The 24375-nt window shown below is 38.6% G+C and overlaps 8 non-coding genes across 8 annotated transcripts; all 8 read right to left on the bottom strand.

The window, feature by feature from the left end:
• Positions 1–1052: 1052 nt before the first annotated feature.
• LOC149778090 (U1 spliceosomal RNA) lies at positions 1053–1216 on the bottom strand. Its single transcript, XR_016415782.1, has one exon. It is a non-coding gene; the product is annotated as a U1 spliceosomal RNA (small nuclear RNA).
• Positions 1217–2679: 1463 nt separating this feature from the next.
• LOC149778089 (U1 spliceosomal RNA) lies at positions 2680–2843 on the bottom strand. The gene has a single exon (XR_016415781.1). It is a non-coding gene; the product is annotated as a U1 spliceosomal RNA (small nuclear RNA).
• Positions 2844–4304: 1461 nt separating this feature from the next.
• On the bottom strand, positions 4305–4468 carry LOC149778088 (U1 spliceosomal RNA). Its single transcript, XR_016415780.1, has one exon. It is a non-coding gene; the product is annotated as a U1 spliceosomal RNA (small nuclear RNA).
• A 1445-nt stretch (positions 4469–5913) lies between these two features.
• On the bottom strand, positions 5914–6077 carry LOC149778087 (U1 spliceosomal RNA). The gene has a single exon (XR_016415908.1). It is a non-coding gene; the product is annotated as a U1 spliceosomal RNA (small nuclear RNA).
• Positions 6078–7546: 1469 nt separating this feature from the next.
• LOC149778086 (U1 spliceosomal RNA) lies at positions 7547–7706 on the bottom strand. Its single transcript, XR_016415998.1, has one exon. It is a non-coding gene; the product is annotated as a U1 spliceosomal RNA (small nuclear RNA).
• A 7056-nt stretch (positions 7707–14762) lies between these two features.
• On the bottom strand, positions 14763–14926 carry LOC149778085 (U1 spliceosomal RNA). The gene has a single exon (XR_016415779.1). It is a non-coding gene; the product is annotated as a U1 spliceosomal RNA (small nuclear RNA).
• A 1459-nt stretch (positions 14927–16385) lies between these two features.
• On the bottom strand, positions 16386–16545 carry LOC149778084 (U1 spliceosomal RNA). Its single transcript, XR_016415997.1, has one exon. It is a non-coding gene; the product is annotated as a U1 spliceosomal RNA (small nuclear RNA).
• A 7052-nt stretch (positions 16546–23597) lies between these two features.
• Positions 23598–23761, bottom strand: LOC149778083 (U1 spliceosomal RNA). Its single transcript, XR_016415778.1, has one exon. It is a non-coding gene; the product is annotated as a U1 spliceosomal RNA (small nuclear RNA).
• Positions 23762–24375: the final 614 nt, after the last annotated feature.

Below are 24375 nucleotides of genomic sequence, written 5' to 3'. Positions count from 1 at the left end.
TCCCATAGTTACTTCACAGCAAATCGACAGTGAAATAGCAATAGTCGTCTAGCAAGAACTATGGTCAATCACATCCAGCTGTTTAGTACACAATGCTTTCCCGAACTGTTACGTAAGGAAAGGGATTGTGTTTGCACTGGCAAGATCGCTTGGTGTCATAAATGAAAAATGCAGGTATAAATTTGAGGTTGCAGTGCATCAACCTCTTTTGCTATGAACCACTGCAAATCGACTTGTCAGGTCAAAGGAATACTACTATTTGTTTCCTCTGTTTTATTAAATATGAAATCTTTGTTCCACTGATTGGCCAGCTACGCTTCGCCGTACTCCGAGTCTAGAAGCTTTGGATTGTTGAAAGTGCTGCTGATACAGAAGTAACTGGTGATGCAGATGATCTCTACAATGAGACTTATGATGAAGCTGTCACTGCTTTTGATAAGGACAACAAGCTTGCTGTATTAACGAAGTTGTTCCTGTTATTTGAAGATATTGTTTCTCTCTCTCTCTCTCTCTCTCTCTCTCTCTCTACTGCAGAGAAGTTCTGTGAAAATAAAACTTGATTTTCGTCGAATCCAGTAAGCATGTTTCCATTTATTTCTCTTTCTTTCTTTCTTTCTCTCACAAATATGCTGGATCGCTGTTACTCAAAGATATTTCACACGTTCGTTGTGAGATGGCTCTTTGAAAGTTGTTTGTTGTAGGGTTTAATGCCATTTTTCAGCACAAGATAGGCTATGCATGGCAGGCAATATAAATGGTGGAGGAAGAACCCGGGAGAAGAAAAATGAACGGAAAGAACTCCCGACCCATGATAACATACTGGCAAGCTTTCTCTGATAACCACATGGGCCAAATCCGAAACTCAAACACACGCAGACAGGTGAGATGGCCGCGATCCGTAATGGTGGGCTATTTAGACCACCCGGGGTACCCACCCCTTGAAAGAGCAGTGTAAGAAATAATAACATTATCGATTGGCACGTGCTAATCAGAGACATCCAGACTAATTTTGTCCTAAGCTTGAGATTATTGGTTATTTTTAATTGAATTATCAGGGGTTAGCGCGAACGCAGACCCCCACACTAATAAATAACGACCCCGAGTCACCCACATTTGGGGTGATCGCAGGTTTCAGCCCAACCGAAGTGCAATGGAAAGGCCTCATCCTGGGGAAACCGCCTAGCTGATCACGGTACTCCCTGGTCCAGGTAAGTATGATTTCTTGACGTTTACTGACGTTTATCAACTGACATTTGTGTCTGGAGTAGGAAGTGTGCCTCTAAGTAATGAAAATAAATTAAAACGATTCAGGGCCATGGTACTGCTGATGTCTTAGTATTCCGAATAACTTTATAGCTTATGTTTCAACATTACAAAAGTAACTGAAATGTCTTCAAATAGTCCTTTATTTGCAATTTCAGTTTCTTTTACGGTGGATATATGCTATATAGGTTTGCTCGGACGGCAGGGGATAGTTTCGTATATTGGCCCCTGGCAAATTTCTTAACTTGAGGCAACGGTGCGTATTTTTCAGCTATTATGGTTTTTTAATTAAATATATGGATACATTTTTCAATTCCGCGTTTCGGGCTTGTCTTGTTCTTGAAACTGATATCAGCCATTGACCTCCCATAGTTACTTCACAGCAAGTTGACAGTGAAATAGCAATAGTCGTCTAGCAAGAACTATGGTCAATCACATCCAGCTGTTTAGTACACAATGCTTTCCCGAACTGTTACGTAGGGAAAGGGATTGTGTTTGCACTGGCAAGATCGCTTGGTGTCATAAATGAAAAATGCAGGTATAAATTTGAGGTTGCAGTGCATCAACCTCTTTTGCTATGAACCACTGCAAATCGACTTGTCAGGTCAAAGGAATACTACTATTTGTTTCCTCTGTTTTATTAAATTTGAAATCTTTGTGCCACTGATTGGCCAGCTACGCTTCGCCGTACTCCGAGTCTAGAAGCTTTGGATTGTTGAAAGTGCTGCTGATACAGAAGTAACTGGTGATGCAGATGATCTCTACAATGAGACTTATGATGAAGCTGTCACTGCTTTTGATAAGGACAACAAGCTTGCTGTATTAACGAAGTTGTTCCTGTTATTTGAAGATATTGTTTCTCTCTCTCTCTCTCTCTCTCTCTCTCTCTCTACTGCAGAGAAGTTCTGTGAAAATAAAACTTGATTTTCGTCGAATCCAGTAAGCATGTTTCCATTTATTTCTCTTTCTTTCTTTCTTTCTCTCACAAATATGCTGGATCGCTGTTACTCAAAGATATTTCACACGTTCGTTGTGAGATGGCTCTTTGAAAGTTGTTTGTTGTAGGGTTTAATGCCATTTTTCAGCACAAGATAGGCTATGCATGGCAGGCAATATAAATGGTGGAGGAAGAACCCGGGAGAAGAAAAATGAACGGAAAGAACTCCCGACCCATGATAACATACTGGCAAGCTTTCTCTGATAACCACATGGGCCAAATCCGAAACTCAAACACACGCAGACAGGTGAGATGGCCGCGATCCGTAATGGTGGGCTATTTAGACCACCCGGGGTACCCACCCCTTGAAAGAGCAGTGTAAGAAATAATAACATTATCGATTGGCACGTGCTAATCAGAGACATCCAGACTAATTTTGTCATAAGCTTGAGATTATTGGTTATTTTTAATTGAATTATCAGGGGTTAGCGCGAACGCAGACCCCCACACTAATAAATAACGACCCCGAGTCACCCACATTTGGGGTGATCGCAGGTTTCAGCCCAACCGAAGTGCAATGGAAAGGCCTCATCCTGGGGAAACCGCCTAGCTGATCACGGTACTCCCTGGTCCAGGTAAGTATGATTTCTTGACGTTTACTGACGTTTATCAACTGACATTTGTGTCTGGAGTAGGAAGTGTGCCTCTAAGTAATGAAAATAAATTAAAACGATTCAGGGCCATGGTACTGCTGATGTCTTAGTATTCCGAATAACTTTATAGCTTATGTTTCAACATTACAAAAGTAACTGAAATGTCTTCAAATAGTCCTTTATTTGCAATTTCAGTTTCTTTTACGGTGGATATATGCTATATAGGTTTGCTCGGACGGCAGGGGATAGTTTCGTATATTGGCCCCTGGCAAATTTCTTAACTTGAGGCAACGGTGCGTATTTTTCAGCTATTATGGTTTTTTAATTAAATATATGGATACATTTTTCAATTCCGCGTTTCGGGCTTGTCTTGTTCTTGAAACTGATATCAGCCATTGACCTCCCATAGTTACTTCACAGCAAGTTGACAGTGAAATAGCAATAGTCGTCTAGCAAGAACTATGGTCAATCACATCCAGCTGTTTAGTACACAATGCTTTCCCGAACTGTTACGTAGGGAAAGGGATTGTGTTTGCACTGGCAAGATCGCTTGGTGTCATAAATGAAAAATGCAGGTATAAATTTGAGGTTGCAGTGCATCAACCTCTTTTGCTATGAACCACTGCAAATCGACTTGTCAGGTCAAAGGAATACTACTATTTGTTTCCTCTGTTTTATTAAATTTGAAATCTTTGTGCCACTGATTGGCCAGCTACGCTTCGCCGTACTCCGAGTCTAGAAGCTTTGGATTGTTGAAAGTGCTGCTGATACAGAAGTAACTGGTGATGCAGATGATCTCTACAATGAGACTTATGATGAAGCTGTCACTGCTTTTGATAAGGACAACAAGCTTGCTGTATTAACGAAGTTGTTCCTGTTATTTGAAGATATTGTTTCTCTCTCTCTCTCTCTCTCTCTCTCTCTCTACTGCACAGAAGTTCTGTGAAAATAAAACTTGATTTTCGTCGAATCCAGTAAGCATGTTTCCATTTATTTCTCTTTCTTTCTTTCTTTCTCTCACAAATATGCTGGATCGCTGTTACTCAAAGATATTTCACACGTTCGTTGTGAGATGGCTCTTTGAAAGGTGTTTGTTGTAGGGTTTAATGCCATTTTTCAGCACAAGATAGGCTATGCATGGCAGGCAATATAAATGGTGGAGGAAGAACCCGGGAGAAGAAAACTGAACGGAAAGAACTCCCGACCCATGATAACATACTGGCAAGCTTTCTCTGATAACCACATGGGCCAAATCCGAAACTCAAACACACGCAGACAGGTGAGATGGCCGCGATCCGTAATGGTGGGCTATTTAGACCACCCGGGGTACCCACCCCTTGAAAGAGCAGTGTAAGAAATAATAACATTATCGATTGGCACGTGCTAATCAGAGACATCCAGACTAATTTTGTCATAAGCTTGAGATTATTGGTTATTTTTAATTGAATTATCAGGGGTTAGCGCGAACGCAGACCCCCACACTAATAAATAACGACCCCGAGTCACCCACATTTGGGGTGATCGCAGGTTTCAGCCCAACCGAAGTGCAATGGAAAGGCCTCATCCTGGGGAAACCGCCTAGCTGATCACGGTACTCCCTGGTCCAGGTAAGTATGATTTCTTGACGTTTACTGACGTTTATCAACTGACATTTGTGTCTGGAGTAGGAAGTGTGCCTCTAAGTAATGAAAATAAATTAAAACGATTCAGGGCCATGGTACTGCTGATGTCTTAGTATTCCGAATAACTTTATAGCTTATGTTTCAACATTACAAAAGTAACTGAAATGTCTTCAAATAGTCCTTTATTTGCAATTTCAGTTTCTTTTACGGTGGATATATGCTATATAGGTTTGCTCGGACGGCAGGGGATAGTTTCGTATATTGGCCCCTGGCAAATTTCTTAACTTGAGGCAACGGTGCGTATTTTTCAGCTATTATGGTTTTTTAATTAAATATATGGATACATTTTTCAATTCCGCGTTTCGGGCTTGTCTTGTTCTTGAAACTGATATCAGCCATTGACCTCCCATAGTTACTTCACAGAAAGTCGACAGTGAAATAGCAATAGTCGTCTAGCAAGAACTATGGTCAATCACATCCAGCTGTTTAGTACACAATGCTTTCCCGAACTGTTACGTAGGGAAAGGGATTGTGTTTGCACTGGCAAGATCGCTTGGTGTCATAAATGAAAAATGCAGGTATAAATTTGAGGTTGCAGTGCATCAACCTCTTTTGCTATGAACCACTGCAAATCGACTTGTCAGGTCAAAGGAATACTACTATTTGTTTCCTCTGTTTTATTAAATTTGAAATCTTTGTGCCACTGATTGGCCAGCTACGCTTCGCCGTACTCCGAGTCTAGAAGCTTTGGATTGTTGAAAGTGCTGCTGATACAGAAGTAACTGGTGATGCAGATGATCTCTACAATGAGACTTATGATGAAGCTGTCACTGCTTTTGATAAGGACAACAAGCTTGCTGTATTAACGAAGTTGTTCCTGTTATTTGAAGATATTGTTTCTCTCTCTCTCTCTACTGCAGAGAAGTTCTGTGAAAATAAAACTTGATTTTCGTCGAATCCAGTAAGCATGTTTCCATTTATTTCTCTTTCTTTCTTTCTTTCTCTCACAAATATGCTGGATCGCTGTTACTCAAAGATATTTCACACGTTCGTTGTGAGATGGCTCTTTGAAAGTTGTTTGTTGTAGGGTTTAATGCCATTTTTCAGCACAAGATAGGCTATGCATGGCAGGCAATATAAATGGTGGAGGAAGAACCCGGGAGAAGAAAACTGAACGGAAAGAACTCCCGACCCATGATAACATACTGGCAAGCTTTCTCTGATAACCACATGGGCCAAATCCGAAACTCAAACACACGCAGAGAGGTGAGATGGCCGCGATCCGTAATGGTGGGCTATTTAGACCACCCGGGGTACCCACCCCTTGAAAGAGCAGTGTAAGAAATAATAACATTATCGATTGGCACGTGCTAATCAGAGACATCCAGACTAATTTTGTCATAAGCTTGAGATTATTGGTTATTTTTAATTGAATTATCAGGGGTTAGCGCGAACGCAGACCCCCACACTAATAAATAACGACCCCGAGTCACCCACATTTGGGGTGATCGCAGGTTTCAGCCCAACCGAAGTGCAATGGAAAGGCCTCATCCTGGGGAAACCGCCTAGCTGATCACGGTACTCCCTAGTCCAGGTAAGTATGATTTCTTGACGTTTACTGACGTTTATCAACTGACATTTGTGTCTGGAGTAGGAAGTGTGCCTCTAAGTAATGAAAATAAATTAAAACGATTCAGGGCCATGGTACTGCTGATGTCTTAGTATTCCGAATAACTTTATAGCTTATGTTTCAACATTACAAAAGTAACTGAAATGTCTTCAAATAGTCCTTTATTTGCAATTTCAGTTTCTTTTACGGTGGATATATGCTATATAGGTTTGCTCGGACGGCAGGGGATAGTTTCGTATATTGGCCCCTGGCAAATTTCTTAACTTGAGGCAACGGTGCGTATTTTTCAGCTATTATGGTTTTTTAATTAAATATATGGATACATTTTTCAATTCCGCGTTTCGGGCTTGTCTTGTTCTTGAAACTGATATCAGCCATTGACCTCCCATAGTTACTTCACAGCAAGTTGACAGTGAAATAGCAATAGTCGTCTAGCAAGAACTATGGTCAATCACATCCAGCTGTTTAGTACACAATGCTTTCCCGAACTGTTACGTAGGGAAAGGGATTGTGTTTGCACTGGCAAGATCGCTTGGTGTCATAAATGAAAAATGCAGGTATAAATTTGAGGTTGCAGTGCATCAACCTCTTTTGCTATGAACCACTGCAAATCGACTTGTCAGGTCAAAGGAATACTACTATTTGTTTCCTCTGTTTTATTAAATTTGAAATCTTTGTGCCACTGATTGGCCAGCTACGCTTCGCCGTACTCCGAGTCTAGAAGCTTTGGATTGTTGAAAGTGCTGCTGATACAGAAGTAACTGGTGATGCAGATGATCTCTACAATGAGACTTATGATGAAGCTGTCACTGCTTTTGATAAGGACAACAAGCTTGCTGTATTAACGAAGTTGTTCCTGTTATTTGAAGATATTGTTTCTCTCTCTCTCTCTCTCTCTCTCTCTCTCTCTCTCTCTACTGCAGAGAAGTTCTGTGAAAATAAAACTTGATTTTCGTCGAATCCAGTAAGCATGTTTCCATTTATTTCTCTTTCTTTCTTTCTTTCTCTCACAAATATGCTGGATCGCTGTTACTCAAAGATATTTCACACGTTCGTTGTGAGATGGCTCTTTGAACGTTGTTTGTTGTAGGGTTTAATGCCATTTTTCAGCACAAGATAGGCTATGCATGGCAGGCAATATAAATGGTGGAGGAAGAACCCGGGAGAAGAAAACTGAACGGAAAGAACTCCCGACCCATGATAACATACTGGCAAGCTTTCTCTGATAACCACATGGGCCAAATCCGAAACTCAAACACACGCAGACAGGTGAGATGGCCGCGATCCGTAATGGTGGGCTATTTAGACCACCCGGGGTACCCACCCCTTGAAAGAGCAGTGTAAGAAATAATAACATTATCGATTGGCACGTGCTAATCAGAGACATCCAGACTAATTTTGTCCTAAGCTTGAGATTATTGGTTATTTTTAATTGAATTATCAGGGGTTAGCGCGAACGCAGACCCCCACACTAATAAATAACGACCCCGAGTCACCCACATTTGGGGTGATCGCAGGTTTCAGCCCAACCGAAGTGCAATGGAAAGGCCTCATCCTGGGGAAACCTTTTTTTTATTTTTCATAAAATCTTTATTCAATATTTACATGTTGAAATGTACAAGCGAAAACGACACTCCCATCTTCACCCCATACACGCCTTAGCACACAAACTCATAAATACACGTAGATGTGCACACTCACTGTCCATCCATGCTCTTGTATACACACAAATGTACATATATTGTAAAGCGCATAGCTCACAAGCGACAAAGTTATACATAATATGATTGTATGCAATTTCTATTGTAAATTTGTAACATCTAGTTTGCGAAACGTATACTAATCTCATACAGAAGTTTAAATATTGCAAATTATAAAATTCTAATATTAGAGAAACTGTATTCTTAAAAATGCAAAGTGTATTTAAGGTGATGCAAGTACTATACCTCATGTAAATTTGATAGACCAGTGAAGTGCTGTAAAAGTTCGTGCAATAAAACAGAGAATGTTAGCACGTGCTGCTTGAGATATTCTTAAATTAACGTGTAGGCCGGCAGACGTGGATTAAAACATGGTGACTGTGTAGTGAGATCTAAGGAGAAATCGTAAAATTATATATAATTGGATTTATCCAAAAGGGAAGGAATGTAGTATTATTCTAGACTTATGTCTATTACTAATTCAAAATTGAAGAGAGAACAGAATAATCCAGCTAAACACCATTTATCTATAAAATGAACCAAGTTAAGCCTGGAAAAGTCAGTTCTGATTCTGCATTTTAATCGGGAGAGAAAGAAGGATAACAAGGTTTTACTGGTTACCACTTCTTTATAATAATATGCTCGTATACGTTTAATCCATATAGCATATTTATATTCAGCGCATAATAAAAGGCACAAGTCCTCGAATTCAGGTTCCGGGAACGAGGCCCCATTCGGGATAGGACCGAATTTAAGGAAAGTATAAAAGGTATTGAAGGAGTTTCTGGAAAGTTTTTTTAACCATTTGATAATGAGCTGTTGTAAGGGGAGTATTAATTTGCATTCGAAAAATAAATGATCAGTCGTTTCAATGTCACCGCAAAAAGCGCATAACTTAGATTTGGAAATCTTCTTTAAGAACATGTTGTAGTTAACGGGCAAAATATCATGTATTGTTTTAAAACACACATCTCTAGTGATGGGGTCTAAAAATTTATTATGCAAATTTTTCCAAATGTTGCCGAAATTTAAATCGTATAATTTGGTTATTTTAGGTTCAAGAACATAGCTTTGTAATTGTCGTTGGTAGAAATATTTTGTGGGGACTAGACCTAATTTGAGACTAGGATTATTTTCATGAAATGTTTTGAAAATGGTCATGCACTTTTGATAGAATTTAGGAACATATAGCGTATGAGTAAATTTATTAAGCGCCAAATTAGGGTTGAAAGACCTTAGTTGTAAACCGATCCAATACCTTGCAAAATCTTTCCATTTGGCTGAATATTCATCGTCGAGTAATTTTTGTATATGCTGTATACGTATTGCTTGGATTTTACATCTCAAATGGGTGATGTTTAAACCTCCGTCGTAAAGGGGATTGATGCATACAGCTCTAGCGAGAGGTTCGAATTTAGAATTCCACAAAAATGTGAAGATATTCCTATTTATTAAAATTTCATAATGTTTAGGTAGATCAGTCACGGTTGCAGTATACCAAATTTTGCTATAAGCTAAAAGATTAATAACATGGGATTTAGAAATGAGAGGTAAATTTCTACGTTTCCATAGTAATAGTGTATTCGTAAGTTTAGTAACATTTTTGTTCCAGTGATCATCATGACTTAAATCGTTGCCAAAATGAAACCCTACAATTTTTTGTTTGTCGATCCAGGAAATGCCAAAGGGGTGATCACTGCGGTTCCGCCATTTACCCATGAACATACCGTTTGATTTGCTATAATTTACCTTAGCACCGGAAGCGCGATCGTACATGCGAGACCAAAATAAATACCGTTCGATCGATTTGTCCGTGCAACAGAAGCCTGTACTATCGTCCGCGAAAAGGGAGATCTTACAGGCTTCTGTTGCACCTGGCACCTTAACACCTATAATTTCTGGGTCGTTTCGAATTTTGATTGCAAAAGGCTCGTACACTATTACATATAAAAGGGGGGAAAGACTGCAACCTTGACGGACTCCTCTTGAGATTAAAAAGGGGTCCGAAATAAAATTATTGACTATAACTGATGAACTAATATCAGTGTAGAAAATTGAAATCCATTTAATAAAGTCAGGATCAAACCCGAAAGATTCTAATGTTTTTAACATAAATTGATAATTTACCCTATCAAATGCCTTTTCTTGATCTAAGGAAATAAATGCACATGATAATTCTTTTTGTTCGATGTAGTCACAGATGTTTCGTATAAGGTGACCATTATTAAAAATAGATCGACCTTTAACTCCACATGTTTGATCCATGTGTATTATTTTGGACATGACATTTCCAAGTCGATTAGCAATAACTTTGGATAGAATTTTATAGTCTAAATTTAATAGGGAGATAGGTCTCCAATTTTTCATATTATTTGAATTTTCAGGATCCTTACATAATAACGTAATATAAGATAGTCTTTGTGAATCAGACAAAGTGTTTGATTCAAAGATCAAATTATATAAACGGACTAATGTGTCGCCTAAACATTCAAAAAACGTGACATAAAACTCTTTTGTGAGACCATCGGGTCCAGGTGATTTATTTGGCTCCATCATATTTAAAGATTTCCAAATTTCTACTTTAGTAATTGGTCCGGTAAGGAATTGGTTATCTTCAGCCTTTAACTGAGGTAACCCAGTTAGAAATTCTTTAAACAATTCTTCATCAATCAATTCTGTGGTAAAAAGATTTGAATACAACTTTTTAAAACAGTTTAAGATATCAACACTTGAGTTATGAGTCACATTATTATACTCAATTTCAGTGATAGTTTTCTGGGAACCCTTTTTATTTTCTAATTGAAAAAAGAATTGGCTCGGTCTTTCGTTATTATCTAAAATTTTCGCTTTGCTCCTAATGACTGATCCTATATATTTTTCATTTTGTAATTCCTTGATAGACATTCGGAGTTCTTGTATTTGAAAGAGAAGTTCTTCATTATTGGTTAAATCATATTTCTGTCTTAGATATTGGTAGTCTTTCTTCAATGATTTAATTGCAGAGTTTTTAACTTTCGAAAGTTGTTTGGAATATCGAATGATTTCTTCTTTAAGTTTGAGTTTTAGCTCATCCCAATATTCTAGGGTGATGCTATGATATCTTAGTTCTCTCTTAATTAGGTCCGTAATGAGAGTTTTTAATGTGTTATGGTTTAAGTGCGAGTTATTGCATTTCCAGTAACCGGTACCATATGATATTGATGAGTTACATGCTATACTTAAAGTTACTGCATCGTGGTCGGACTGAGCGAAGTTAACGATTGTCGAATTAATGATGAAATTTGCTATGTTTTTAGAAACATACAGTCGATCAAGTCTGCTTGCTAACAGTGGTAATGAGGGGTCTAGTGTGTTTCGATACCATGTGTACAATTTTGCCGAGGGGTTCAGTTTGCGAAATGTGTCAATTAGTTTAAAGTTGGATATAAGCGATTTCAATGTTTGGACGGACTTTTCGCTGTAATTGGTTAGATTACCTACTCGGTCAAGGTTGGAGTTAGTGACACAATTGAAATCTCCAGCAAGAATGAGATTATGTTGTCCCGTTAAATATGTGAACAATGAAGTAAAAAATTCACTTTTCTCCGAATCAGGGATGGGGGCATATATATTTATGGCACGATATGGTATATCATTAAATTGAAAGTCAGCACATATTATTCTACCGTCAAAATCCGTTTCATATTTTAAAAAACGTATGTTAGGATTAAAATTAATGATAGCAGCTCCAGATGAAAGATTCGAGCCAAAACTCCATATGGCATAATAACATTGCAATTTATCTTGAATTTTTGAAGTAAGGGTTCTTTTCTCCACGTGGGTTTCTTGTAGGAATACAAGGTCGATGTGATGCGAAGATACCAAGTTTCTAATCTCGTATAGTTTTTGATCCGTGTTGGTTCGAAGGCCATTGACATTTAATGTAAGGATATTAATTTTACTCATGGGTTGCTTGTTATTGGTATGGCATGTCCAGAATAGGTTCAAAATCGTTAATGTATGTGGGACTCTAGGTGTATCAAGTGAATCAATCTGAACTCGAGACGGGTAGAGTCCGTTGTATAAGGTAATACTATTGGAAACCAGAAATGACTTGCTGAACGATAACATAATAAGGGAGGATATGTAATTAAGGGATAAAATATGGTTGAAGAAAATAGATAAAAATCTACAAATGTTGTATGTGCTATGAAATAGATAAGGATGATATGAAGGATATTGTACATTTGAAGAGAATGAAAAATTAGGATTAAGTAAAAGAACAAACCTGTAATAGAACGTATAACCAGGGAAAGTCCTGAAATATTTAGTCCGTTATGCTTATTCATTGTCCATTTTACTGTCCTTGTATATGCCCGGTCCATTTGATTATATTCATTGTCCGTGAGCGTTCCGATTTCTTTATTACACAGTTACTGTAGTGTAATCCAAATTAAGAATTTTGCACATCCATACTTGAATCCTCCTCAAGACGAGACTTTTTTGATCTTTTAGACGTGACTACCTGCCACGTGCACGAATCTAGGTCAAACAATTCTCTTTTTTCTTGTGGTCTGGGTTGATTCGAGTCATCTTCATCATTGTCATCCGGTACTGTTGCTTTCTCTTGTGTTTGGGTCGCTACTTCCTCTTCCGCCCCGTGGGAGGCGTCCAAGGGGGTGGGGGTGGTGGGGTGATCAATTGGTTTGCTGTTTGTCGACGCAGGGGCTGCTGGTGTTAAAGGTTCGTGTGTCGTTGCTTGGGTTGATGTGCTTGGTGCAGGTGGTTGTTGGGCAACGTGTCCTTTATTATTCACTGCTGAAGCATAGCTAGCACCTTTCTCTGGGCAGTCTTTTCGGAGGTGCCCCGACTGACGACATCTCAGGCAAAGTGGGGGGCGGCCCTTCATTGTTATAAGCATACCACACATGCCAAGCGACACGATGTGGGGAATATTCCTGCAATCGAATTCTGTGGTCCGGAGTTTCACTATCCTTGTACCGTTTTCAATCATTGTGTCCTTGTTTATAATTGTCTTGTCTCTGGTTATGTCAAGGATCTCCCCATAATCCTTTAGAACTTCCTTGATAACAATATCATTGACAAACAGGGGCAGCCAGTGTATTCTGAGGTCAATTATTAGGTTAGCAATATATTTAATGCCGTCACCGGTCACGCCTTTTGCCTTCTCTTGGGACTTGAGCACAGCATTCCATGGGGCATTTTCCACTTCTCTATATAAACCTTCGATGTCAGAAATAGTAACACCTGCAGCTTCAAGTTTGCGAAGCGCTTCCTCCCGAGAAATTCGTCCTTCCACTCGTAGTGTACGAAGATACACATCTGAATTCACATACCTTGAGATGTTGATTTCAACACGGCGATACATATTCCAAAGCGGTAAACTTTGAACTTTCACTTCAAAAGAATTCTTTGATCTACTTTGTCTTGGCCGGATATCCTGGGGAAACCGCCTAGCTGATCACGGTACTCCCTGGTCCAGGTAAGTATGATTTCTTGACGTTTACTGACGTTTATCAACTGACATTTGTGTCTGGAGTAGGAAGTGTGCCTCTAAGTAATGAAAATAAATTAAAACGATTCAGGGCCATGGTACTGCTGATGTCTTAGTATTCCGAATAACTTTATAGCTTATGTTTCAACATTACAAAAGTAACTGAAATGTCTTCAAATAGTCCTTTATTTGCAATTTCAGTTTCTTTTACGGTGGATATATGCTATATAGGTTTGCTCGGACGGCAGGGGATAGTTTCGTATATTGGCCCCTGGCAAATTTCTTAACTTGAGGCAACGGTGCGTATTTTTCAGCTATTATGGTTTTTTAATTAAATATATGGATACATTTTTCAATTCCGCGTTTCGGGCTTGTCTTGTTCTTGAAACTGATATCAGCCATTGACCTCCCATAGTTACTTCACAGCAAGTTGACAGTGAAATAGCAATAGTCGTCTAGCAAGAACTATGGTCAATCACATCCAGCTGTTTAGTACACAATGCTTTCCCGAACTGTTACGTAGGGAAAGGGATTGTGTTTGCACTGGCAAGATCGCTTGGTGTCATAAATGAAAAATGCAGGTATAAATTTGAGGTTGCAGTGCATCAACCTCTTTTGCTATGAACCACTGCAAATCGACTTGTCAGGTCAAAGGAATACTACTATTTGTTTCCTCTGTTTTATTAAATTTGAAATCTTTGTGCCACTGATTGGCCAGCTACGCTTCGCCGTACTCCGAGTCTAGAAGCTTTGGATTGTTGAAAGTGCTGCTGATACAGAAGTAACTGGTGATGCAGATGATCTCTACAATGAGACTTATGATGAAGCTGTCACTGCTTTTGATAAGAACAACAAGCTTGCTGTATTAACGAAGTTGTTCCTGTTATTTGAAGATATTGTTTCTCTCTCTCTCTCTCTCTCTCTCTCTCTCTCTCTCTACTGCAGAGAAGTTCTGTGAAAATAAAACTTGATTTTCGTCGAATCCAGTAAGCATGTTTCCATTTATTTCTCTTTCTTTCTTTCTTTCTCTCACAAATATGCTGGATCGCTGTTACTCAAAGATATTTCACACGTTCGTTGTGAGATGGCTCTTTGAAAGTTGTTTGTTGTAGGGTTTAATGCCATTTTTCAGCACAAGATAGGCTATGCATGGCAGGCAATATAAATGGTGGAGGAAGAACCCGGGAGAAGAAAAATGAACGGAAAGAACTCCCGACCCATGATAACATACTGGCAAGCTTTCTCTGATAACCACATGGGCCAAATCCGAAACTCAAACACACGCAGACAGGTGAGATGGCCGCGATCCGTAATGGTGGGCTATTTAGACCACCCGGGGTACCCACCCCTTGAAAGAGCAGTGTAAGAAATAATAACATTATCGATTGGCACGTGCTAATCAGAGACATCCAGACTAATTTTGTCCTAAGCTTGAGATTATTGGTTATTTTTAATTGAATTATCAGGGGTTAGCGCGAACGCAGACCCCCACACTAATAAATAACGACCCCGAGTCACCCACATTTGGGGTGATCGCAGGTTTCAGCCCAACCGAAGTGCAATGGAAAGGCCTCATCCTGGGGAAACCGCCTAGCTGATCACGGTACTCCCTGGTCCAGGTAAGTATGATTTCTTGACGTTTACTGACGTTTATCAACTGACATTTGTGTCTGGAGTAGGAAGTGTGCCTCTAAGTAATGAAAATAAATTAAAACGATTCAGGGCCATGGTACTGCTGATGTCTTAGTATTCCGAATAACTTTATAGCTTATGTTTCAACATTACAAAAGTAACTGAAATGTCTTCAAATAGTCCTTTATTTGCAATTTCAGTTTCTTTTACGGTGGATATATGCTATATAGGTTTGCTCGGACGGCAGGGGATAGTTTCGTATATTGGCCCCTGGCAAATTTCTTAACTTGAGGCAACGGTGCGTATTTTTCAGCTATTATGGTTTTTTAATTAAATATATGGATACATTTTTCAATTCCGCGTTTCGGGCTTGTCTTGTTCTTGAAACTGATATCAGCCATTGACCTCCCATAGTTACTTCACAGATAGTCGACAGTGAAATAGCAATAGTCGTCTAGCAAGAACTATGGTCAATCACATCCAGCTGTTTAGTATACAATGCTTTCCCGAACTGTTACGTAGGGAAAGGGATTGTGTTTGCACTGGCAAGATCGCTTGGTGTCATAAATGAAAAATGCAGGTATAAATTTGAGGTTGCAGTGCATCAACCTCTTTTGCTATGAACCACTGCAAATCGACTTGTCAGGTCAAAGGAATACTACTATTTGTTTCCTCTGTTTTATTAAATTTGAAATCTTTGTGCCACTGATTGGCCAGCTACGCTTCGCCGTACTATGAGTCTAGAAGCTTTGGATTGTTGAAAGTGCTGCTGATACAGAAGTAACTGGTGATGCAGATGATCTCTACAATGAGACTTATGATGAAGCTGTCACTGCTTTTGATAAGGACAACAAGCTTGCTGTATTAACGAAGTTGTTCCTGTTATTTGAAGATATTGTTTCTCTCTCTCTCTCTCTCTCTCTCTCTCTACTGCAGAGAAGTTCTGTGAAAATAAAACTTGATTTTCGTCGAATCCAGTAAGCATGTTTCCATTTATTTCTCTTTCTTTCTTTCTTTCTCTCACAAATATGCTGGATCGCTGTTACTCAAAGATATTTCACACGTTCGTTGTGAGATGGCTCTTTGAAAGTTGTTTGTTGTAGGGTTTAATGCCATTTTTCAGCACAAGATAGGCTATGCATGGCAGGCAATATAAATGGTGGAGGAAGAACCCGGGAGAAGAAAACTGAACGGAAAGAACTCCCGACCCATGATAACATACTGGCAAGCTTTCTCTGATAACCACATGGGCCAAATCCGAAACTCAAACACACGCAGACAGGTGAGATGGCCGCGATCCGTAATGGTGGGCTATTTAGACCACCCGGGGTACCCACCCCTTGAAAGAGCAGTGTAATAAATAATAACATTATCGATTGGCACGTGCTAATCAGAGACATCCAGACTAATTTTGTCATAAGCTTGAGATTATTGGTTATTTTTAATTGAATTATCAGGGGTTAGCGCGAACGCAGACCCCCACACTAATAAATAACGACCCCGAGTCACCCACATTTGGGGTGATCGCAGGTTTCAGCCCAACCGAAGTGCAATGGAAAGGCCTCATCCTGGGGAAACCTTTTTTTTATTTTTCATAAAATCTTTATTCAATATTTACATGTTGAAATGTACAAGCGAAAACGACACTCCCATCTTCACCCCATACACGCCTTAGCACACAAACTCATAAATACACGTAGATGTGCACACTCACTGTCCATCCATGCTCTTGTATACACACAAATGTACATATATTGTAAAGCGCATAGCTCACAAGCGACAAAGTTATACATAATATGATTGTATGCAATTTCTATTGTAAATTTGTAACATCTAGTTTGCGAAACGTATACTAATCTCATACAGAAGTTTAAATATTGCAAATTATAAAATTCTAATATTAGAGAAACTGTATTCTTAAAAATGCAAAGTGTATTTAAGGTGATGCAAGTACTATACCTCATGTAAATTTGATAGACCAGTGAAGTGCTGTAAAAGTTCGTGCAATAAAACAGAGAATGTTAGCACGTGCTGCTTGAGATATTCTTAAATTAACGTGTAGGCCGGCAGACGTGGATTAAAACATGGTGACTGTGTAGTGAGATCTAAGGAGAAATCGTAAAATTATATATAATTGGATTTATCCAAAAGGGAAGGAATGTAGTATTATTCTAGACTTATGTCTATTACTAATTCAAAATTGAAGAGAGAACAGAATAATCCAGCTAAACACCATTTATCTATAAAATGAACCAAGTTAAGCCTGGAAAAGTCAGTTCTGATTCTGCATTTTAATCGGGAGAGAAAGAAGGATAACAAGGTTTTACTGGTTACCACTTCTTTATAATAATATGCTCGTATACGTTTAATCCATATAGCATATTTATATTCAGCGCATAATAAAAGGCACAAGTCCTCGAATTCAGGTTCCGGGAACGAGGCCCCATTCGGGATAGGACCGAATTTAAGGAAAGTATAAAAGGTATTGAAGGAGTTTCTGGAAAGTTTTTTTAACCATTTGATAATGAGCTGTTGTAAGGGGAGTATTAATTTGCATTCGAAAAATAAATGATCAGTCGTTTCAATGTCACCGCAAAAAGCGCATAACTTAGATTTGGAAATCTTCTTTAAGAACATGTTGTAGTTAACGGGCAAAATATCATGTATTGTTTTAAAACACACATCTCTAGTGATGGGGTCTAAAAATTTATTATGCAAATTTTTCCAAATGTTGCCGAAATTTAAATCGTATAATTTGGTTATTTTAGGTTCAAGAACATAGCTTTGTAATTGTCGTTGGTAGAAATATTTTGTGGGGACTAGACCAAATTTGAGACTAGGATTATTTTCATGAAATGTTTTGAAAATGGTCATGCACTTTTGATAGAATTTAGGAACATATAGCGTATGAGTAAATTTATTAAGCGCCAAATTAGGGTTGAAAGACCTTAGTTGTAAACCGATCCAATACCTTGCAAAATCTTTCCATTTGGCTGAATATTCATCGTCGAGTAATTTTTGTATATGCTGTATACGTATTGCTTGGATTTTACATCTCAAATGGGTGATGTTTAAACCTCCGTCGTAAAGGGGATTGATGCATACAGCTCTAGCGAGAGGTTCGAATTTAGAATTCCACAAAAATGTGAAGATATTCCTATTTATTAAAATTTCATAATGTTTAGGTAGATCAGTCACGGTTGCAGTATACCAAATTTTGCTATAAGCTAAAAGATTAATAACATGGGATTTAGAAATGAGAGGTAAATTTCTACGTTTCCATAGTAATAGTGTATTCGTAAGTTTAGTAACATTTTTGTTCCAGTGATCATCATGACTTAAATCGTTGCCAAAATGAAACCCTACAATTTTTTGTTTGTCGATCCAGGAAATGCCAAAGGGGTGATCACTGCGGTTCCGCCATTTACCCATGAACATACCGTTTGATTTGCTATAATTTACCTTAGCACCGGAAGCGCGATCGTACATGCGAGACCAAAATAAATACCGTTCGATCGATTTGTCCGTGCAACAGAAGCCTGTACTATCGTCCGCGAAAAGGGAGATCTTACAGGCTTCTGTTGCACCTGGCACCTTAACACCTATAATTTCTGGGTCGTTTCGAATTTTGATTGCAAAAGGCTCGTACACTATTACATATAAAAGGGGGGAAAGACTGCAACCTTGACGGACTCCTCTTGAGATTAAAAAGGGGTCCGAAATAAAATTATTGACTATAACTGATGAACTAATATCAGTGTAGAAAATTGAAATCCATTTAATAAAGTCAGGATCAAACCCGAAAGATTCTAATGTTTTTAACATAAATTGATAATTTACCCTATCAAATGCCTTTTCTTGATCTAAGGAAATAAATGCACATGATAATTCTTTTTGTTCGATGTAGTCACAGATGTTTCGTATAAGGTGACCATTATTAAAAATAGATCGACCTTTAACTCCACATGTTTGATCCATGTGTATTATTTTGGACATGACATTTCCAAGTCGATTAGCAATAACTTTGGATAGAATTTTATAGTCTAAATTTAATAGGGAGATAGGTCTCCAATTTTTCATATTATTTGAATTTTCAGGATCCTTACATAATAACGTAATATAAGATAGTCTTTGTGAATCAGACAAAGTGTTTGATTCAAAGATCAAATTATATAAACGGACTAATGTGTCGCCTAAACATTCAAAAAACGTGACATAAAACTCTTTTGTGAGACCATCGGGTCCAGGTGATTTATTTGGCTCCATCATATTTAAAGATTTCCAAATTTCTACTTTAGTAATTGGTCCGGTAAGGAATTGGTTATCTTCAGCCTTTAACTGAGGTAACCCAGTTAGAAATTCTTTAAACAATTCTTCATCAATCAATTCTGTGGTAAAAAGATTTGAATACAACTTTTTAAAACAGTTTAAGATATCAACACTTGAGTTATGAGTCACATTATTATACTCAATTTCAGTGATAGTTTTCTGGGAACCCTTTTTATTTTCTAATTGAAAAAAGAATTGGCTCGGTCTTTCGTTATTATCTAAAATTTTCGCTTTGCTCCTAATGACTGATCCTATATATTTTTCATTTTGTAATTCCTTGATAGACATTCGGAGTTCTTGTATTTGAAAGAGAAGTTCTTCATTATTGGTTAAATCATATTTCTGTCTTAGATATTGGTAGTCTTTCTTCAATGATTTAATTGCAGAGTTTTTAACTTTCGAAAGTTGTTTGGAATATCGAATGATTTCTTCTTTAAGTTTGAGTTTTAGCTCATCCCAATATTCTAGGGTGATGTTATGATATCTTAGTTCTCTCTTAATTAGGTCCGTAATGAGAGTTTTTAATGTGTTATGGTTTAAGTGCGAGTTATTGCATTTCCAGTAACCGGTACCATATGATATTGATGAGTTACATGCTATACTTAAAGTTACTGCATCGTGGTCGGACTGAGCGAAGTTAACGATTGTCGAATTAATGATGAAATTTGCTATGTTTTTAGAAACATACAGTCGATCAAGTCTGCTTGCTAACAGTGGTAATGAGGGGTCTAGTGTGTTTCGATACCATGTGTACAATTTTGCCGAGGGGTTCAGTTTGCGAAATGTGTCAATTAGTTTAAAGTTGGATATAAGCGATTTCAATGTTTGGACGGACTTTTCGCTGTAATTGGTTAGATTACCTACTCGGTCAAGGTTGGAGTTAGTGACACAATTGAAATCTCCAGCAAGAATGAGATTATGTTGTCCCGTTAAATATGTGAACAATGAAGTAAAAAATTCACTTTTCTCCGAATCAGGGATGGGGGCATATATATTTATGGCACGATATGGTATATCATTAAATTGAAAGTCAGCACATATTATTCTACCGTCAAAATCCGTTTCATATTTTAAAAAACGTATGTTAGGATTAAAATTAATGATAGCAGCTCCAGATGAAAGATTCGAGCCAAAACTCCATATGGCATAATAACATTGCAATTTATCTTGAATTTTTGAAGTAAGGGTTCTTTTCTCCACGTGGGTTTCTTGTAGGAATACAAGGTCGATGTGATGCGAAGATACCAAGTTTCTAATCTCGTATAGTTTTTGATCCGTGTTGGTTCGAAGACCATTGACATTTAATGTAAGGATATTAATTTTACTCATGGGTTGCTTGTTATTGGTATGGCATGTCCAGAATAGGTTCAAAATCGTTAATGTATGTGGGACTCTAGGTGTATCAAGTGAATCAATCTGAACTCGAGACGGGTAGAGTCCGTTGTATAAGGTAATACTATTGGAAACCAGAAATGACTTGCTGAACGATAACATAATAAGGGAGGATATGTAATTAAGGGATAAAATATGGTTGAAGAAAATAGATAAAAATCTACAAATGTTGTATGTGCTATGAAATAGATAAGGATGATATGAAGGATATTGTACATTTGAAGAGAATGAAAAATTAGGATTAAGTAAAAGAACAAACCTGTAATAGAACGTATAACCAGGGAAAGTCCTGAAATATTTAGTCCGTTATGCTTATTCATTGTCCATTTTACTGTCCTTGTATATGCCCGGTCCATTTGATTATATTCATTGTCCGTGAGCGTTCCGATTTCTTTATTACACAGTTACTGTAGTGTAATCCAAATTAAGAATTTTGCACATCCATACTTGAATCCTCCTCAAGACGAGACTTTTTTGATCTTTTAGACGTGACTACCTGCCACGTGCACGAATCTAGGTCAAACAATTCTCTTTTTTCTTGTGGTCTGGGTTGATTCGAGTCATCTTCATCATTGTCATCCGGTACTGTTGCTTTCTCTTGTGTTTGGGTCGCTACTTCCTCTTCCGCCCCGTGGGAGGCGTCCAAGGGGGTGGGGGTGGTGGGGTGATCAATTGGTTTGCTGTTTGTCGACGCAGGGGCTGCTGGTGTTAAAGGTTCGTGTGTCGTTGCTTGGGTTGATGTGCTTGGTGCAGGTGGTTGTTGGGCAACGTGTCCTTTATTATTCACTGCTGAAGCATAGCTAGCACCTTTCTCTGGGCAGTCTTTTCGGAGGTGCCCCGACTGACGACATCTCAGGCAAAGTGAGGGGCGGCCCTTCATTGTTATAAGCATACCACACATGCCAAGCGACACGATGTGGGGAATATTCCTGCAATCGAATTCTGTGGTCCGGAGTTTCACTATCCTTGTACCGTTTTCAATCATTGTGTCCTTGTTTATAATTGTCTTGTCTCTGGTTATGTCAAGGATCTCCCCATAATCCTTTAGAACTTCCTTGATAACAATATCATTGACAAACAGGGGCAGCCAGTGTATTCTGAGGTCAATTATTAGGTTAGCAATATATTTAATGCCGTCACCGGTCACGCCTTTTTCCTTCTCTTGGGACTTGAGCACAGCATTCCATGGGGCATTTTCCCCTTCTCTATATAAACCTTCGATGTCAGAAATAGTAACACCTGCAGCTTCAAGTTTGCGAAGCGCTTCCTCCCGAGAAATTCGTCCTTCCACTCGTAGTGTACGAAGATACACATCTGAATTCACATACCTTGAGATGTTGATTTCAACACGGCGATACATATTCCAAAGCGGTAAACTTTGAACTTTCACTTCAAAAGAATTCTTTGATCTACTTTGTCTTGGCCGGATATCCTGGGGAAACCGCCTAGCTGATCACGGTACTCCCTGGTCCAGGTAAGTATGATTTCTTGACGTTTACTGACGTTTATCAACTGACATTTGTGTCTGGAGTAGGAAGTGTGCCTCTAAGTAATGAAAATAAATTAAAACGATTCAGGGCCATGGTACTGCTGATGTCTTAGTATTCCGAATAACTTTATAGCTTATGTTTCAACATTACAAAAGTAACTGAAATGTCTTCAAATAGTCCTTTATTTGCAATTTCAGTTTCTTTTACGGTGGATATATGCTATATAGGTTTGCTCGGACGGCAGGGGATAGTTTCGTATATTGGCCCCTGGCAAATTTCTTAACTTGAGGCAACGGTGCGTATTTTTCAGCTATTATGGTTTTTTAATTAAATATATGGATACATTTTTCAATTCCGCGTTTCGGGCTTGTCTTGTTCTTGAAACTGATATCAGCCATTGACCTCCCATAGTTACTTCACAGCAAGTTGACAGTGAAACAGCAATAGTCGTCTAGCAAGAACTATGGTCAATCACATCCAGCTGTTTAGTACACAATGCTTTCCCGAACTGTTACGTAGGGAAAGGGATTGTGTTTGCACTGGCAAGATCGCTTGGTGTCATAAATGAAAAATGCAGGTATAAATTTGAGGTTGCAGTGCATCAACCTCTTTTGCTATGAACCACTGCAAATCGACTTGTCAGGTCAAAGGAATACTACTATTTGTTTCCTCTGTTTTATTAAATTTGAAATCTTTGTGCCACTGATTGGCCAGCTACGCTTCGCCGTACTCCGAGTCTAGAAGCTTTGGATTGTTGAAAGTGCTGCTGATACAGAAGTAACTGGTGATGCAGATGATCTCTACAATGAGACTTATGATGAAGCTGTCACTGCTTTTGATAAGGACAACAAGCTTGCTGTATTAACGAAGTTGTTCCTGTTATTTGAAGATATTGTTTCTCTCTCTCTCTCTCTCTCTCTCTCTCTCTCTACTGCAGAGAAGTTCTGTGAAAATAAAACTTGATTTTCGTCGAATCCAGTAAGCATGTTTCCATTTATTTCTCTTTCTTTCTTTCTTTCTCTCACAAATATGCTGGATCGCTGTTACTCAAAGATATTTCACACGTTCGTTGTGAGATGGCTCTTTGAAAGTTGTTTGTTGTAGGGTTTAATGCCATTTTTCAGCACAAGATAGGCTATGCATGGCAGGCAATATAAATGGTGGAGGAAGAACCCGGGAGAAGAAAAATGAACGGAAAGAACTCCCGACCCATGATAACATACTGGCAAGCTTTCTCTGATAACCACATGGGCCAAATCCGAAACTCAAACACACGCAGACAGGTGAGATGGCCGCGATCCGTAATGGTGGGCTATTTAGACCACCCGGGGTACCCACCCCTTGAAAGAGCAGTGTAAGAAATAATAACATTATCGATTGGCACGTGCTAATCAGAGACATCCAGACTAATTTTGTCATAAGCTTGAGATTATTGGTTATTTTTAATTGAATTATCAGGGGTTAGCGCGAACGCAGACCCCCACACTAATAAATAACGACCCCGAGTCACCCACATTTGGGGTGATCGCAGGTTTCAGCCCAACCGAAGTGCAATGGAAAGGCCTCATCCTGGGGAAACCGCCTAGCTGATCACGGTACTCCCTGGTCCAGGTAAGTATGATTTCTTGACGTTTACTGACGTTTATCAACTGACATTTGTGTCTGGAGTAGGAAGTGTGCCTCTAAGTAATGAAAATAAATTAAAACGATTCAGGGCCATGGTACTGCTGATGTCTTAGTATTCCGAATAACTTTATAGCTTATGTTTCAACATTACAAAAGTAACTGAAATGTCTTCAAATAGTCCTTTATTTGCAATTTCAGTTTCTTTTACGGTGGATATGTGCTATATAGGTTTGCTCGGACGGCAGGGGATAGTTTCGTATATTGGCCCCTGGCAAATTTCTTAACTTGAGGCAACGGTGCGTATTTTTCAGCTATTATGGTTTTTTAATTAAATATATGGATACATTTTTCAATTCCGCGTTTCGGGCTTGTCTTGTTCTTGAAACTGATATCAGCCATTGACCTCCCATAGTTACTTCACAGCAAATTGACAGTGAAATAGCAATAGTCGTCTAGCAAGAACTATGGTCAATCACATCCAGCTGTTTAGTACACAATGCTTTCCCGAACTGTTACGTAGGGAAAGGGATTGTGTTTGCACTGGCAAGATCGCTTGGTGTCATAAATGAAAAATGCAGGTATAAATTTGAGGTTGCAGTGCATCAAC

This window comes from Sinohyriopsis cumingii, chromosome 17 (genome assembly GCF_028554795.1).
Source record: "Sinohyriopsis cumingii isolate HCF-2022 chromosome 17, ASM2855479v2, whole genome shotgun sequence".
Lineage (NCBI taxonomy): Eukaryota > Metazoa > Mollusca > Bivalvia > Unionida > Unionidae > Sinohyriopsis > Sinohyriopsis cumingii.
The sequence above is the reverse complement of the archived record's forward strand: the minus strand, read 5'-3'. Positions and strand labels throughout refer to the sequence as shown.